General features: G+C 44.8%; 1 long non-coding RNA gene across 1 annotated transcript in view; it reads left to right on the top strand.

Moving 5' to 3' along the window:
- The window catches only part of LOC132694479 (uncharacterized), a 54,961-nt gene that overhangs the window by 2,183 nt on the left and 36,783 nt on the right, over positions 1–15,995 (top strand). Inside the window, exon 2 of the long non-coding RNA XR_013556776.2 lies at positions 14,712–14,773. This is a non-coding gene — a long non-coding RNA (uncharacterized LOC132694479). The remainder of the gene's footprint in view (positions 1–14,711; positions 14,774–15,995) is intronic.

Raw genomic sequence — 15,995 nt, 5'->3', positions numbered from 1 at the left:
AGACAAGTGGTGCCTTGGATGAGACTTGAGGAAGGGCAGTAGCCGGGCAGGTCAAGGAGGAAAAAGCGTCAGGCAGAGGCAGTTTCAAAAGCCTGCAAGGAGAAGCAGGATATTTGGGAGACAAAGTATTTGAGAAAGGCTGAGTGTAAAGTGTGGGTTTACGGGAAGGAAAGGGGGGGGGGCTGCTGGTGAGAGGTGAAGCTGAGACACAAGCCGGGGTGTTGAGATCTCGATCAGTTTGGTTAGGAGAGTGACAGACTATTCCAGAAGTGTGCAGAGAATGGTATGGACAGGATTCAGTGAGCAAACAAGGAGATAAGAACAAACAAAACAAGAAAGGATAAGGGCCTGAACTAGAGTGAAGGCATGGAATGGAGGACATTTGAGAGAGATTGAACCTGTTGGAGAAAGAACGAGAAGTCTTTCAAGGACTTCTCTTGAAAGAGAAGTCAAGGATGACACCCAGGCCTGCAATCAACACATGCGGACGGTTCATGTATTTGAAGACATCTCAGCGATGGATTGGCTTTTTCACGAAATGTTATGATTGCCTGGAGCTACAACCCCCCAGAGGCCACTTTATTTTACTTCCGTCCAAACTACTGAGCAAAACATACGAGTGGGAGCGTGATTGCCTCTGCCTTCCCTCTTTTCCTCCTAGGGAGACAAATCCACTGCTCTCTCTCCTTTCCCATCTACCCTTTTCTCCTCCCTGACGTCCCCCCCAGTTCTTAAGCTGCAGGAATTTAAGCCAACCCATCATGGACTACTTCTATTTATATTTGGAAGAGGATATTCACACACAAAAAAAATCTGAAGAGAAACGAAAACGTGTGCATGCAAAGACTGGTCGTGAATGTTCATGGAGCTGTATTATTCAGATCTTGAGACAGTGCAAATGTCCATCGACAGGTGAGCAGAGAAGTAAAACACGGCGTATCTGTGCCATAAAAAGGACTGAACCCCTGAAACATCCACGACATGGATAAACCTCAGAAACAGTCCGCTAAGGGACAGAGGCGAGGTGCAAATGACCACATATGATATGATTCTATCTACATAAAACGTCCAGAAAAGGCAAATCTATAGAGACAGAAAGTAGGTTAGTGGTTGCCTGGGGATGGGGGTGGGGATAGATTGCAAATGAGGGATCTTTTTGAGGGTGCTGGGAATATTCTAATGCTGGAATGTAGTGATGGGTGCACAACTCTTAATTTACTTTTTAAAAAAATCAGTAAATGTCAATTATTCTTAAATAAAGCTGTGAAAAAAACACTGGCTGGGGAGGGGGTGACTCAAGGAAATGAATGATAGTGTACATGTGCACTTGAAAGGGCCAGCTGTTGGAGAGGAGGTCTGGGTCTTAAATTAGATTTTCTCACAGGTGTGAAGGTGGCAGGAAGCCAGAGTCTAGGCCAGCTAAGGAGTGCTTCAAGGAGCAGTTAGTCTCTCAGGGTGTGACAAACTCTGCTCCCATACCTGAAGGACCGCGGAACAGACGGTTTGTCCTAACATGGGCAGCGATCAGTGGATGTCCGTGAAAGGATAGTCAGGCAGGCTGAGGGACTGGGCTGTGAAACCTCAAGGTGCCTCATTCTGGACTGGACTCCAGAGGAGTTTTTAGACTTTGGGGATGGCTACTGTCAAGGACAAGGGCACAACCCTGCCCCCAGGTTTCCAAAACCAGACTAGCTGAAGAAGAGGGAGAAAACAGGCCATAAGCATTGGAGCATTGGGGGAGGATGGGACTCAGAAAGACCAGCAGAACAGGTGTTCAGAGTCAGGGCGTTTGAAGATCCACACGAGTCACAGGGCCGTAGTGGAGGGCTGTGGTCTGTCCACCATCAGGTGAACGCCAATGATCAGAACTGGGACGCAAGGGCCTAGGTGGACAGCGGTGACCACACTGAGCTCAGACTGAGGCTAGTGAGCACATTTAATACCCCTGCTTCAGGTCAGGGACAGGTTAGGGACTCCAAATGCTCACTTTTTCCACCCCTACATGGAATTCAAAATACAACAATACTGAACCTGATCATAAGTGTGTGGAGGTCTGACGAAATTCTGATTTTCCTTATGATGACCACATCAGTACTTTTTAAGAAAAAAATCAGCATTGTTTGTGACCATTCTCCAGTTTCTGGCTTCTTCCTACTCTGTTTTCTTCATCCTCTTCATTACATTTCATCACTTTCTTTTTAAAAAAAAAATTGTTTTAATGTTTATTTTTGAAACAGAGAGAGACACAGAGTGTGAGCGGGGGAGGGACGGAGAGAGAGGGAGACACAGAATCCGAAACAGGCTCCAGGCTCCGAGCTGTCAGCACAGAGCCCGACGCGGGGCTCGAGCCCACGGACCGCGAGATCATGACCTGAGCCAAAGTCGGATGCTTCACCGACTGAGCCACCCAGTCGCCCCTCACTTCATCACTTTCTAATATACTATATAATGTGTTTATCTGTTTTGTTTGTTGTCTGTCACTAAAATTTAATGGTATAAACTCACTGCTGTGCTTCTAGAGCCGAGAACAGTGCCTGGTGAAGTAGTACTCCTTAAGTACTTGCTGAGTGAATGAATCAAACATAAAACTCCCCATTTTTTTCTCCTCTGCCTTGCAGATGCTTTGAGAATAGCTTAGGTTACAAGTTGGGTAACTTGGCACTGCCTCAGGTCACAATATGTCCTGAGAACTGATAGCCGGGCCCTTCTGAGCCCGGAGTGAAAGATCTAGTGAGTGCTGGCAGAGGGTGGAGTGGAGAGGGGCTGCAGAGGCCAGGAAGTACTGATGGTGGGATCTCAGTACCTGAGGCAGGCTGGTGGGGGGCTATTTATGGGGGGTGTTGTCCTGGCCTTTTCAAATGGCACCAGCAGGGGTTCCATTGTTGTCACTGGCAACCCAGACAGGTTCCCACCTTTGGCAGACGAGCCTAGGGATGTCAGCAGGAGCTGTCTGCAAGGAGGGCAGTGAACATCTGGCCAGAGTTCCTCTGGGTTCCATCCTTCCCATTTTAGACAATCAGGAAAAAAAAAAAAAAAAGGAAGGTAGACATATGGTAAGACACAGTTGCTCTGCTAGGGTCTTTAAAGAAAGAGGACAGTCTGATTCAGTGGGAGTCTCAGGATAATTTTGACAGGCTCAGCAGAGCACTGGCTTCTGTTACATGCGTCACGTTACCTACCCCAGACGGTCCCTACCCAAGTTTTTGTTACATTGCTCACATTTCAGATGTTCTAATAAGTCTCTGAAGTTTAGCAGTGATTGATTCCTATTTTTTTTTCTTTTAGTCAAATTAAGAACATGAATGATTTTGTATTATGGGAGGAAAGGTTCATTTGCTGGCGAACGAGGATGCATTTTTGGAATCTCTTTGGGCACCAAGGATGAAGTCATATATCTTCAGTAGGCAGACGCTTTGACGTTTGACGAACATCTTTGGTTCAGAAGTAATTGTTTAATCTTCTCCAAATGTCTCGATAACATTTTTGTTGAAGTAAACTTTTTATTGAAGTATATCTCTGCTCGTTCAGAGAGGAACACAAATGCAAAGAATTTTCCTGAAGTGAACACATTCGTGTTACAGTGTCTGGACCAAGAAACAAAAAGACCAGCTCACTGAAAGCCCCCTGGAAATTCCTTCCAGTCACCATCCCCCTCTGTCCCCCCCGCCCCCCATCATGGATAACTACCATGATGGTAGTTTGCCTGCTTGAGAATTGCTACAGGAATACAGGCATACAGTATGCATTCTTTTGTACCTGGACTCTTGCTCAACAATTTATTTGTAAAGACAAAGTTCTGGACCTGATAGCGAGGGAGGTAGAGGAGAAGAAAGGGCAGACAGTCTGGTCTAAAGGCTGGTAGACCTGGGATCAGGCAGACGGTGGCCTCGGGCAGAAACAAACAATGAAAGGAGAACCCAGATTTGCATCAACGCTATCCCCATTCTACTCCTCCGATGCCACCGACTCCTCCAGTGCCATTTTGATTATATTTGAAGGGACACCTGAGAGGACTCCCTGAAGGAGTGATTACAAGTGTGGACAGGAAAGGGGAGACATCAAGGATGATCCTTTAGGTCCCACTTGAAAACCGGGTTGCTGCTAATTACTGAGCTGGGGAAGACTGCGGGAGACACAAATCTGGGGGGAATGTTAATCAGCTGTCTTGTTTTGGCTAAGACAGGTTTTGAGATACTTCTTAAAATCTAAGTGGGTCTGGAGCTGGGTGGGAGCGGGAGGAGCAGTCAAAGTTTGAGTTGCAAATTTAGGGATCATCAGAATGAGGATGATTTTTAACTCTATGGGCGGTCAGGGGGCAGTGTTGATATCACCTGGGGAGAGACAGAAGAATGGAGTGAACAGCAACATGGTGCCTCAGGATGAAATCCTGTTTCTGTTCTTTCCCATCAGCCTTCTCCATATACTGTGCTTGCCTTGCAAAGTGCATCCACTCAATCCCCAGGCCCAAAACCTCCCCTTGACCTCCTGCCCCTTCAGTTCCTCTCCTCCCCCACCCCTTCCTATGTTTGGTATCACACAAGTCCAAACAAATGAGGAAGAGGAAATTTTCTTGAGAAAGGGGGAGGGTGGGAGGGGAGGGAAGAGGGTGGTAGGTCTGGCTATTGGAAAACTTTTTTTGACTAGAAGGAGGAAGAAAGCCTTAGTACACATACCAACTCATACTGGCGTCCATACTAATATTTTTATATTATATTAACCATGTTTTTATTATGGTGATTCATATGCACGAGTTGTTCCCAGAAATTTCTTAAAAGTTGTTCCTCCCTGTGTTCCAAGACAGTTCTACTATGGTGTAAACCAAATAGTTTAACAAAATATATTTATTGGATAAATTTTCTCCTTGCCAAAAGGACTAAATTGCTTATTTATATATTTATTCCAATACTTACCAGTTCAACTGTAGTAAGGTAAATATTTCCTGGGTCAATGTGTACATGTGTGCGTGTGTGTGTGTGTGTATAACTTAAGGAATCATAAGTAGACTCCTACATTGTGTAAGCAGTGGTATTTGGGAATAGAAAAAGAATCCTTTCAAATTAGACTTCCTCTTCATTGTTTAAGTGTTGGCATCCATTGCTGGTTAAGTACTTATTTTTCAACCAGGGATAGGACGCTGGAATGAGGCCCTGGCAATCTCTGGTGACTAAACCCAAGAACAATATGTGCCTTCCCCCTCAGATATTTTTGGGGATTAATTCACTTACATGCAACCTCTAACAGATGTAGCACTTGGGGGGAAAACAGAACCCTTCTTCATGCCTAGATTTCTCTTCTCTTCTCATAATTAAACCATAAAGAAAATAAAAGATGAGATGAAATATGCATCCTTGCCTTAAGAAGACACAGAAATGCTGAGGAAATGGCACAATGGGGGGATTGACAGACTCCCTGGGAGTCCGCACCTTGGCCAGCTGCCAGTCTGCTGCTTCTCTAACTACCACCTGCCTCCCTCCTCTTTGAGTCTCCACACGAAGCCCTGACTTGAGTCCCTGGGCTCTTTGTCATCTCTGCCCTGATGGTTATTTCTCTTTCTCTTGTATAACTAGTATTTTCACATTTCCTCAGGACAGACTGAGAAATAAGATCATATTAAAAAAAGAAATTCTATATTGTGCTAGCAAAATCAGAGATTGACAAGTTGATGAGGGCCCAAGCAAGTTGATTCGTAAAAATGAAGTCATGGACAGTACCTTCCTTTCAGAGAATACACATGCATGTTTTGTTTTCTTTTTTAACATTTTTTTTAACACTAATTTATTATCGAGAGACAGAGAGCATGAGCAGAGAAGGGGCAGAGAGAGAGAGAGAGACACAGAATCTGAAGCGGGCTCCAGGCTGAGCTGTCAGCACGGACCCCGACGCGGGGCTCAAACCCACGAACCACGAGATCATGACCTGAGCTGAAGTCGGACGCTCAACCGACTAAGTCACCCAGGCGCCCCAATGCATACATGTTTTTAACCTTTGAGACTCTGTGGGGACCCAAAGACATAGGATAGGTGGATATAAGATAAGTTTACTCACAGATGGGGACCAAGTGATGCTCCACAGAATGAGAGGTCTAATGAGCTCTAGGAGTCACATACCCTAAAATATGTCTCCCACTTGCTCTATGACTAAAATTTCTACTTGAGAACAATATTGGTAGATGCCTTACACTTGATCAGTGTTGTGAATCCTCCTGTTGTGAATATATTGTGAAGCTTTGCATTTGTACACACCTGTCTGGTTCATTGCTGCTTATGAAGGGCCTTCCTTATGTGGCCCTCACTGAGCTAAAGAATGGTGTCCCCTGTCTTCCCTGGTTCTCAGAACCACCCTAGAAAGGGGGCACGGTTTAACCGATGCCCATTTCACAGATCAGGCAACTGAGGTTCAGAAAGAACTTGTCTAAGTCAGGCCTCTTCCATGTGGTGGGGCCAGGAGTTCTGACTCATGCCTCTGGACCCTCCTTGCCTTCTAACCCAGCCGGGAGCTGGCAGTTTTAGCCATTTGTTGAGGACACGGATGTATGGTTGCCAGGGAGCCCTGACTTGTTCATCAGACTAGCTTTATTAGAGGACCACACCCTCAGAAGGTGGGAGAGGCTGGATGGGAAATAGAAGGGCAATCATGGCAGGCAGGGAGGGAGGAGGAACGGAAGGCCAGATTCACGTCCTGGATCACCACGATGTACCCAGGACCTCCCTGCACATAGATGAGAGTGAGGAGGAAAGAAAAATGGTATACTTTTGCTGGAATAGGCATCCTTCTTTCAGTCAAGGTGACAGGCATTGTACAGGGGTCCTCTTAGACCTGGGGAAACCCACAGCCCTTCAGCCTTCTGTGGTTTCAGTCCTCAGTCTGCCTAGAACAGCGGCTGACCTCCTTCACTGTTGCTGGGGAGCACCGTCCGCCGGGGTGTGGGTGTGTAAGGACAGCCCAAAGGAGGAGCCGCACATCAGCAAAGACCCCAGCAGAGGGACCCGTCACCGGCTCAGCTCTGGTCTGATCTTAACTGATCCGCAGCTACCTCTCTGTCAGACCCTCAAATGTGGGAGGAGGGGGCCCCCGCGTCCCCTTTGCCCATCCTTCTCTCTCCTTTGGGGCTCCAGTGTCCATGATCTCTGATGCTGGCCCCTGTGAATCTGCCCGCAGCACCTTTGCACTACAGAGCAGAGAATAGCTTTGCGCTATGTCCTGTTCAAAGGTCCATTTTCTCCCTTTCTTTTTCCTTTTTTCCTTTTCTTTTCCTCTCCTTCCTTCCTTCTTTCTTTCTTTCTTTCTTTCTTTCTTTCTTTCTTTCTTTCTTCTTTCTTTCTCCCTCCCTCCCTCCCTCTCTCCCTCTTTCTCTTTCTTTCCTGCACATTTTCTCCATTATAAGATCCACTACTATGTAAGCCACATGGAAGAACCCTTGCTTTCTCACACAGACCATCGCTTCCATATACTCTGGTAGGTAATAAAATTTGAATCTCCAAATAAGGGATTTCCCATAACTGCTGCATTTCTAAAGGTTTCTCTTTGTTGTGGATTTTGTGGTATCTATTGCAATGTGTGCTAGGGAGTGGTTTTGTTGCCTGGGTCACACGTAGATCCGTCTGCGTGATCAAAGGCTTCCTCACATTTACTGCGTGTGTGTGATGATCTGCCCTATGGTTACCGGCGTTGCCATCCTCTTCAAGAAATAAGCTATTGCTCTGCCATCCAGTCCCTCGTGTTGAGGGTGTGGCTTGTAAGTGACCATTTCCCGCATTCATGCTTTTAAATGGATTCTCTGTCCTGAGATTTCTCTGATTTCCAATAAGGTACAGGTTCTGCCTAAAGGGTTTTCCACAGTGATTACATTTAAAGGGCGTCTCCCCAGCTTTTGTTTTTTGATGTTGAGTAAGGACTGAGTTCGTGTACAAACTTTCCGGCACTCGTGACACACAGAGGTGTGTATTTTCACATGCATTGTACGATGGGATTTTTCCGGCATGAGTTTCCACAGTCACTGCGTAAGTAAGATTTCTTCACTTTTCCAAATTTTGAAATAGCAGTGTTATTCGCAATCGCCAAAAGGTGGAAACAACCTTAATGCACATTGATGGATGAATGGATGAGCAAAATGTGGTATGTACCTCAGCCCTAAAAAGGAAGGAAATTCTGACACGTGCTACAACGGGGTCGAACCTTGAAGATATCATGTTAAGCTAAATGAGCCACACACCAAAGGACAAATACTGTATGATTCCACTAACGTGAGCTTCCTACCACAGTCAAACTCGTAGAGACAGAAAGAGGAATGGTGGTTGGCAGGGGCCGGAAGGTGGGAGGAATGGGGAGTTATTGTTCAACGGGAACAGAAGTTCAGCCTGGGATGATTAAAAAGTTCCGGAGATGGATAGTCACAACAATTGTACACCAAGGTGAATATACTTAATGCCACTGAGCTGTACGCTTGAAAATGGTGGGGGCGCCTGGGAGGCTCAGCCGGTTAAGCGTCCGCCTTCCTCTCAGGTCATGATCGCACAGTTCGTGAGTTCGAGCCCCACGTCGGGTTCTGTGCTGAGGCTCAGAGCCCGGAGCCCGCTTCGGATTCTGTGTCTCCCTCTCTCTCTCTGTCCCTCCCTGCTCACACTCTGCCTCTCTCTCAAAAATAAATAAACATTAAAGAAATTTTTTTTTAAATGGTTAAGGTGGTAAATTTTATTATATGTAGTTTACCACAATTTAAACAAAGAGTACAAGAGCTTTATAGGATCCTTCTTTCAAAATGCTGGGATTTTTCTCTAATATCGTTTGTTTTATAGACTCTTTCTCTGGTGGGGTTTTCCTTCTCTTCCCCCTCTGCCGTCTTTTAGAGCAGCCCCTGTCTTCAAGGGATCCTCCAGAGGGCCATACACATCACCTCTGCACACATTCTGAAGCCGACAACCCCTTGGTCTCAGTGTCGTCGGCCCACTCAGCAGACAGAAAATGCTAGCTTTGTCAGTCTTAGGGACTCTCAGTTCCCTCAGTCAGTCTTAGGAACTCCCTCTTAGCTCTGTGAGAAAACAGAACTCTGGGTTCTTGCAATTTAGAAATCACAGCTTCTCTGAAAGGTGAAGAGGCCGGGGAATCTCGGGTTTTGCTATTCTCCAGCCTCTCAAGATACAACCTTTCCTCTCACATCCTCAAACTTTAAGGGATCCCCACACAATTCATGTTCACTGCAGTGGCCAGGTCCCAGAATTCCCAGAACAAGAGCCTGCTGTAGCCTGGCAGAGCGAATGGTGGCTATTACTGGAAATCCTGGACTTTCCCCGAAGCCTGGGGGATCAGGTGCAGCAATTTACCTGAGTCCTAAAATAATCTGCGGGCTCTGGGACTGGAGTGAGCCCGGGGGCCCTGCAAAGCTCCCCTCCGTGCCATTTGCACTTTGAGAAGGGATCAAGTTCTAACGGAGGCATTTCAAGCTGGAACCAGCAGGTGGGGTTGTATTTCTTCTGGTAGCAGCGCCACTGAATTTTACCTATTGCCACCTGCACGTTGGTGCCTCCTCCAGAAGTCACAGATGCTAACTAAGCCAGAGCTAGTCATGAGACTTGAGTCTGAGCCCCTGGTCTGTCCCTAACTATCAGGCCTCGGGGGTGTCATTTAACCTCGTGGATCTGCTGGGGCTACACGCTGTCCACCTGCCTAATGGGGCTGCTGGGAAGATAAAGAGCTATTTCAGGAAAAATGGGGAAATCTGTAGAGCTAAGCTTTATAGGGGTGTGTGTGCAAATCGGGAGCTTTTTGTAATGCTGCCCATATTGTATCTGAATCATTTAGCTCTTATAGCTGGGCCACATACTGGCTGGTCAGATTTACGGGAAAATGTAGCTAGGCATGGCTGGAGATGGAAAATAGAATGGGAAGCCTAGGGCACAGTGTGTCCTTTGGGTCAGATTAATGGAGATAATTTCATAATGTGTTTCGGTGACTTCTTAGGACAACACGAAAACAACATCAATGGCTCTGCACCTTGGTTCCGGGCAGATATACAGGGGCCAGGAAAGCGGTTGGGGGAAAATGGTCTCACAAAGGTCCAGCCAGGGCGCTGCTGGTCTTCTCCCTAGAGATGGCCCTGGTGGGCCAAATGCCTGGCTGTAAAACCCCGTGTGGGAACAGGATGAAGAACTAATGAGAGGGGGAGTCAACAGCACCCTGTGTTACTTTCCCATTGCTGCTGTAACAAATTACAGCAAATTCCGTGACTTACAACAACATAAATTTGTCCTCTTATAGTTCTGGAGGTCAGAAGTCCTAAGCTGGTTTCACTGGGCCAAAGTCAAGGCATGAGGGGAGAATCTGGAGGCGCCGAGGGGAGAATCTGTTTCCTTGCCCGTCCAGTTTGTGGTGGCCCCCTGGATTCCTTGGCCTGTGGCTCCTTCCTTCATCTTCAAAGTGCATGGCTCCAATCTCTGCTTCCTCATCTCATTGACTTTTCCTTTGACTCCCCCCTCCTGCCTCCCCCTTATAAGGATATTGTGATGACATCGGGCCCATTCAGATAATCCAGGAGAATCTCCCTATCTCAGGGTTCGGAATTTAATCACATCTGTGAAGCCCCATTTGCCAAGGAAGGCAAGATTCACAGCTTCTAGGGATTAGGATGTGGACATATTTGGGATTATCTTCTGTTATTCTGCCTACCCACCCCCTCTTTAATCATTAGTAGAAGAGTGAGAGAAAAAGCTGACTATGGATTAAGAACAGAATGGAGTCCCCAAGACATTTTACGCTAAATTGGCTTAAGAACAATTCACTGCGTTTCAATTTCCCAATGACCAATTTAACTAACTTTTAAATTTTATTGATATTCAAAAGATTGTCTTTTTTATTTTTTTTAAGTTTATTTATTTATTTTGAGAGAGAGAGAGAGAGAACATGAGCATAAGCCGAAGAGGGGCAGAGACCGAGAAAGAGACCCAAGCAGGCTCTGTGCTGTCAGTACAGAGCCCAACACAGGGGCTCGATCTCATGAACTGTGAAATCATGACCTGAGCCAAGATCAGGAGTTGAATGCCCAACCCACTGAGCCACCCACATGCCCCAAAAGATTGTCTTTTTTAATGATTTGAATGTCATTTTTCTATTCTTCAATGCTTAGTATTCTTTGTCAATTCCTCAAATAGCACGTGAATGTTAATTTTGAACTTCCAGCAATTAAAACGTAATTATGTTACATTAAGTCAAATTAGATTAAAACTGTAAGGGCTTAAGATAAAGGGATAAAGTTTTAGCTGGGGATTTTCGGGAAGAAACTGCAGATACAGTTGTATTTAAATTTAAACTTAAAATTTAAATTTGAGAGCAAAAAAATGAGCGGTAGTCCAAACTACCCTACAAAAAAATGACGGCATTTTAAATTTCTAAGAAGAATCAATTGAGACAAAACAAACCAAGGCAGCAGAAAGGAAGTGAGGCAGCCCAGAAGATTGTATCATAATGATTTCTATGACCAGTGCCTCAACTTTGATATTCACTGACTGTAAACACAAAATATAAAATCCTAAAATGCTGGAGAGATTGGTAAGGTGAGAAATAAACTGCAAGCTACAGGAACAATCACATCACAGAGTAGACTTGAATTATTAAATTGTTGGAGAAGTTGGGTTGACAACATACTTGAGAAATTGGCAGAATCATCACAAAACTGCTGAAATGTTTGCAAAACCAAAATGGCATGAAAGAAATCGGTACAAACTGAAAAATTCTTGCAGGAAGCAAGCACTGATATTTCGGTTATGGGATGATTTCTGAATTTGAAATACAGTTCAAAAACACTTGAAGACTTCTTTAAATGTCTCTATGATGACAGAATGAAACCTTGTCAATAAAAACTACAGAAATCCTCCTAAACTACTAAAACTGTTCCATTGGAGACAAACTAATTTACTATGACGGTTTATAAATAATTAAGAGAAGCAAGTTTTGTTTTTGTTTTTGTTTTGTAGAAAGGTACATTTGATGAACTGATGATTTTACAAATTATTTTTTGGCAGACTAAGCTTCCAGTAATTTGAGTAACCCACCCTGTTTCCCTTGGTGAGTGGGGTTTCTAGGCAGTGGGTGGGGCGGGGGGGGGACCAGTAGGGGAGGCAGAACTGCTCTGAATTCTCTCTTCTCACTTCCTGGGTCTTTCTCCGGGTGCCTGAGTTGACTGGGGGCTTTTCCACTTCCAAGGTCTGGTCCTCTCCTACCAGTAAATGTCTCCCTCCATGGTACCCGGACCATCACATGCTTCTATCACATCTCTAACACTTGATTACTCTTGTTATTTACATGTCTGTGTCCTTCAACCAGACCTTGAAGCTCTTGGGCTATGGCAATATCTCATCCAACATTTCCTTTCTGGTCCCAAACCTTGTGCCTAGCATATTGTAAGTGCTTAAAGAGTGATTATTGAATGAATGGATAGATGGGGGAAAGACTTTTTATTTTAATAATGTGTTAGTTCTCCAGGAGTCAATTCCTAACTCCTCGCAGCTGGATTCCATGTCCCTGTCCACCTCCTCCTCACTAAAGCAGGGCAACCCTTTTCAACTATACTTTTTTTTTTAATGTCTATTTATTTTTGAGAGACAGAGAGAGAGAGAGACAGAGCGTGAGCAAGGGAGGGGCAGAGAGAGAGGGAGACACAGATCTGAAAAGCAGGCTCCAGGCTCTGAGCCGTCAGCACAGAGCCGGATGCGGGGCTTGAACTCACGGACTGCGAGATCATGACCTGAGCATAAATCAGACGCTTAACCCACTGAGCCGCCGCAACTATACTTTCTATAAACAAATATGGGCGCCCGGGTGGCTCAGTCAGTTAAGCATCTGACTCTTGATTTCAGCTCAGGTCATGATCTCACAGTGTGTGAGATCGAGTCCCTCCTAGAGCTCTGCACTGATGGTGTGGAACCTGCTTGGGATTCTTTCTCTCTCCCTCTCCCTCTGCCTGAACGCGCACTCTCTCTCTCTTTAAATAAATAAACTTTAAAAACAAACAAACAAATAAAAGCAGGGCAGCCTTTCTCTCACGGGTGCCTCCCCCGACTCAGCAGCAGTGGGCCCTCAACATACGTCAGTCTAAACTAATTATTTAATGATCTGAAGTGAGCCTCCAAAGGTCAGAAGGAAATTCTCTGTGCGTGGTATTTCCAACATGACATTCCAAACTCTTTTTTAATGTAGACATCTTGAAAGCTGACTTTTTCCCACTCATCTTATTATTTATTATCTTTTGACTGATAAGCAACCAACTTAATAGCTTCTTCTGAATCTACTTTGTGCTACAGTCCTAAGCAGTAACAACAGTTGTGAATAAAACAGATGCTCTCTTTCATAAATATTATATTCAGCAATTTCTTTTGTTCTAAATATTTTCTTACTAAAAGCAACTTTGTTAGAAATAGCCGTCCCTATATTTTCCACTCCTACTGTCTTTGTAACATGAGTGGGATTTCCCAGATTAATCTTTCATTTTTTTATGGCTGAAATGAACACACTACAAATTTTTAATTGCTTAGTTCACCCATGAATATTGGAAATAATTCATCATCATCAAATGAGATGTTTTCTCATTTCTCTCTTCACGGAAACAAACCGTTAATGTTAAAAATGTTCTCTCTTCTCTTTTACATTTTTCATTTAATATTTGAAAAACCCTTGTAGTGTTAAAGGGGCATGATTTTGTCATAATAGATTCTAAAAAAGCTGCTGGTGTAAATCCCGAGTTGCATTTGGGTGAATCAACATGATGACTTCAGGTTTCTATAAATATTTTCTGCAAAGGCCTTTGTATTTTCCCGAAGGCCTTTTCCATGAATCTTTCTTCAAGTTCCCATAAAGTGTTATGTATAGTTCTATAATGGCACTTCATGCACAGCCGTTATTATTTACTTGTTTCCCTCCTTTGCTAGATTGCATGGATCTTACCCACATTTGCATGCCCAGTGCCCCGCGCACAGAAAGTGCGCCACGGCATCACGGCGTGAAGGAATGAATTCACAGAGACATTTTCATTTCTTTTAAAAATAATAATACCAATGTATTAAAAATAATAATACCAATAATACTGGTGGTGGCCCGGGTACCATGGAAGGAGACATTTACTGGCAGGAAAGGACCAGACCTCTGCAGCTAATGTTCAGTGGCTACATTCTCTGTGCCGGGCATTAAGCTAATCTCACTGGATGCATTATTTCCTTTAATCGCTACTGCAGCTCTATCTGTGGTGCAGATATTCTTATTATCTCCCCCTTTTACCAGGAAGGAAACTGTTGGAGATTTAGAGAGGTTAATTAGCTTTCCAAAGGTTACACAGCAACAATGACCCAGTGGGATGCGAGCCCCCATCTGATTCACTGGAGGCTCATATTTTAACATTACTCTGTACTGCAAAGGCATTTCAGTTACCCATAACTTGAAACTGTTTCAGAAGGCTTCCTCTACTAGCATTCTTTTTATATAGGACACGGATGGCTGCATTCCATGGGCATCTGACCAGTGGCCTCAAAACAAAAGCCAGTCGAAGGGGAAGAACCCAGAGAAAAAAGGAAAATAGGTGGCAAAATAAAGGGGTCTATTTGGTGCTAGATGGGGCACGGAAGTGGAGTTTTTACCTAACCATTGTGATGTTTCTACGTATCCATCCCTAAATGCCTGGTGATTATATCCTGATGATAAATGAGAGAGAATTCTTATCTTTTTTCTAGGTATGTTATTCCAAAGATTCAGCCAAATTAAGGACAGAGAGGAGAAAAAGAAGGCAGGGAAGGTAAGTAACCATTTACACAAGAGTGTCTCAAACTCAGTGTTGTTGACATGTTAGGCTGCGTTATGGGTTGACTTGCGTCCCCTCCCCCCAAGTCATATGTCGAAGTTCTTCTAACCCTTAGTACCTCAGAAGGCAACCTTATTTAGAGATAGGGACTTTACAGAGGTTATCAAGCTAAAATTAGGTCATTAGGGCCAACCAATCTGATATGACTGCCGGCTTACAAAAAAGGGGAAATTTAAACACAGAGATGCACACGGGGAAGACAACGTGAAGAGACACAGGAAGACGGACATCTGCGAGCCCTGGAGAGAGGCCTGGAACAGATGCTTCCCTCACACCCTTAAGAGGAACTGACGCAGACTCCAGAACTGCGAGACAACACATTTTTGTTGTTCAAGGTGCTCATGCTGTGGTACTTGGTTCTTGCAGTCCCCGCAAACATGTGTCGATCGGATTTGTCTTTGTTGAGGGGCTGTCCCGTCGTGTGTTGTAGGATGGTTAGCAACATCCCTGGCCTCGACCGGCTAGGTGTAGTGGCACCTCTTTCCCCCAGTTGCCACAACCCCAAATGTCCCCAAACACTACCAAATAGCCCCGTGGGGCAACCGGTCTAGACTTTCTCTGGCCTTGAGGCAGACGTTGCTGTCAGACATCCGAGGCTAATTTCACAGCCATTCTGCAGGCCCTGGTGATTTCTCATGCAGAACAATATACTTAATCTGGAACATTCAACTTCGTCTCAACAGGGACCCCTCACAAATCATGCTGTAAGACCGGAAAAGTTCTCTAATCAACTGGAGATTGAGATAAGATAGAAAAACCCTGAGTCATGCTCAGGGAAAACTCCTGAAATTTGGACAGCGTTTTGTCTGAAGATCAAGGAATCTGCAGATGTCACCGTTTTGAAAGGGTGTTAGTCTTGCCGTTGTACAGGAGCAATTCAAGAAGGGAAGTGATGCTTCTGGGCTTATGTGAAAACACAGATAAGTCACTGCTTCAGCGTAAAAGCTGTGGGAGAAGGATCTGAAGAGAGAGTGGAGTATTATGCAAGTATTTTAATAAACTAGCACAAAGGCTTTGATTAAGTTGCTATTTATTTACGTGTGAGTGGCTAGTTGCAGTGAATGAAGCGGAAGAACAGAAACAAACAGCAGCAGGCACGGCAGTGATGCGGCCAAATCCCTTTTGCAGCCTGTAATTCCAGAGGGATTCTAAGAGG

This window comes from Panthera onca, chromosome B4 (assembly GCF_046562875.1).
Source record: "Panthera onca isolate mPanOnc1 chromosome B4, mPanOnc1 haplotype 2, whole genome shotgun sequence".
NCBI classification, from domain to species: domain Eukaryota; kingdom Metazoa; phylum Chordata; class Mammalia; order Carnivora; family Felidae; genus Panthera; species Panthera onca.
Note: the sequence above shows the minus strand (reverse complement) of the source record. Positions and strands in the feature narration are given on the sequence as shown.